The following is a 2,536-nucleotide window of genomic DNA, read 5'->3' on the forward strand; positions in this document are numbered from 1 at the left end:
ACTATTTTTTTTTTTTTAAAGTTTATTTACTGAGAGAGAGAGAGAGAGAGAGAGAGAGAGAGAGAGAGAGAATACCCCAAGCAGGCTCCCCAGGGCTCAAACCCACGGACCGTGAGATCAAAATCAAGAGTCAGCCGCTAAACCAACTGAGCCACCCAGGCGCCCTGCCACTTGCATTATTTTTGATCTTTATGAGCCCCCACCCCACATTATGCCTATTCCTCTGGAGCTTCATTAATTCCGAAGTCCTACCATCTGCTAACTCACTTTCTAAGGAAATTAAATTTTCTCTTACATTTATCACTTCTATGCTAATAATTTTATATCTCAGCCTGCTATTTCAACTAAGCATTGGTTTCATATTTCTAATGGCTCCAATGAATGGGCTGCTGTCATCTCAAGCTCCAGATTTTATTCAAAACTCAATTTTTTTTCATTTTTTTTTTTTTTCTTTACAAACCTGGTCCTTAACCAACACCCCCATTTCTGTTAGTGGTAACATGATCACTTTAAAGAACATAAATCTCTCAACCTATAAACACACCAGTCGACCTCTCAATACTTCTCTTCCACTATCTTATACTTCAGTCCAAGTAGATAGACTTCTCATTGTCCTGGTAACTCACCCTTAACAAGCCTATGCCTATGAGACAGGTACTATTTTGTCTTTATTTCACAAGAGATTAATAGTCTCTGAAAGGTTAAGTGACTCATCCAAGGCGATATCATATGAAGTGAGAGATCTGGGATTTGAAGTGAGCAGTGTGTCCCCACTTAACTATACTCTTAACCATTATACGATAAAGCCACCCATTTACTTGTCACAGTCACCCTATGAAATAATATTTATCCCCAGTTTATCAGGGACTTAATTAACTGAACCCCTGAGAATTTTAACACATTCCAGGGTGTATGGATGAAGAGACTCAAACCTAATCTTTTTGTTCCTAGCCCTCACATTAGGGTCTCTCTCCATAGCATTTTGTTCCCATTCCAGAACCTACTAAACCACACTGGTGGCCATTTTCACAAGGTGGGAGAAAGGCTGTAAGTGGTAGTGATATTAAAAGAACTCATGGGTAGAACCTGGAAGCAGCAAATGGTTCACAGTCCAAAGAAAATAATGAATATGTACCCGGCCACTGCAGAGAGAGACACAGAACTTCTAGAATCCAGTGCACTTAATCAGTTCTAAGGGCAGTTTCATAATGCTTGGTGCTATTGTCAGGTGGGCCTCTGTAATTTCCTGACCCACTCAGACTCCTTAGAGTTCAGTATGTGAGGCATTCTTAAGGCAAAGCAAAACTGATTTCCCCGGAAGAGTAAAGTAACTTCTGCTTCAAGCCATTAATCATTCAAGTCAGACAAAACAGAGTGAAAGCTCCTTTAGGGCAAGGATCTTAACGGCTTTGTTTACGGAGTTATATACCCAAGCTGGGCAATTCTTTGAATGAGTCCGTCAAAACTAGTCCATACCTTCCCAAAGGAGTGGCAATTTTAAAATTATAGGTAGTAACTTCCTCAAAGTGTGGCAGCACCTTACCCCAAATGGTCATCAAGAGTGGACCAAAGGATACCCTTTTTCCTGAGGTAGTAAGCCAAACGAATCTACAGGATCGTAGAGGAAATAAACTGGTAAGAATCAGTCTAAAACAAGTCATTCAACACACAGTTCATGGCAATTTATATCCTTGTGAGAGCATCACCAAAATTATATTCACAGGACTTCCGGCTTTCCCAACAAAGAAAAACAAGCAAAAAACATGAATTTATTTCTACATTAGTAAACCTCATCTCATAAAATCCAGGGGTCTTGGAAAGCACTGTTCCTCTAAGGGAACAGATTGGTTGTACACGTACTGGAATGATAAACACCAAATTCAGAATGGCTGTTACCTCCAAAGACCAAGAAGACAGGGGAAGAGGACTGGAAAGAGGGACACAAAGAGAATTAACTGATTCTGTGTTTTAACTTCTCAAGTTCACAATAATGGATTCCCAGGTGTTCACTGTATTATCTATTATATTTTTTGTAAGCTTCAAATACTATTTATACAGAACGATCTATTGTTTGTCAATTTATCAAAATTAACCATACCCTGATCACTCCCGTCTATCTTACTGCCATGTAAGAGACTACAACTTTAAAGGAGGCTAGTGAACTACACGTGATTTAATGTAGTTTAATGCAAAAGTCTTGTTCCCACGGAACCTATTATTATTCACCTGAGAGTGAAGTCTACAAAAGGAAGGTGACTTAATACAACAAATATTTACTGAGCATCTACCAAGTGTCAAGTGCTAGCAATTCAATGTGATTTAAGACAGATACCATTACTGCCTATTAGAGCTTGCAGTCTAGTGAGGAAATTGGAAGTCTCACTAGAAATAAAGTCAGAAGAAGATACTTACCGAGGTGATCCAATTACCATCTAAGAGGAAATAAGAGACTGGACAGGTTACAAGAAAACTATGACTCTTATTTATTTTTTTTTTATGTTTTATTTATTTCTAGGAGAGAGAGAGAGACAGCGTG

At 38.8% G+C, this 2,536-nt stretch overlaps 1 protein-coding gene across 1 annotated transcript in view; it reads right to left on the bottom strand.

The window, feature by feature from the left end:
- Positions 1–2,536, bottom strand: part of EIF1AX (eukaryotic translation initiation factor 1A X-linked) — a 19,777-nt gene that overhangs the window by 16,296 nt on the left and 945 nt on the right. The gene's annotated exons all lie outside the window — the stretch shown is intronic.

The sequence above is a fragment of the Crocuta crocuta genome, unplaced genomic scaffold (assembly GCF_008692635.1).
Source record: "Crocuta crocuta isolate KB4526 unplaced genomic scaffold, BGI_CrCroc_1.0 scaffold312, whole genome shotgun sequence".
NCBI classification, from domain to species: Eukaryota; Metazoa; Chordata; class Mammalia; order Carnivora; family Hyaenidae; genus Crocuta; species Crocuta crocuta.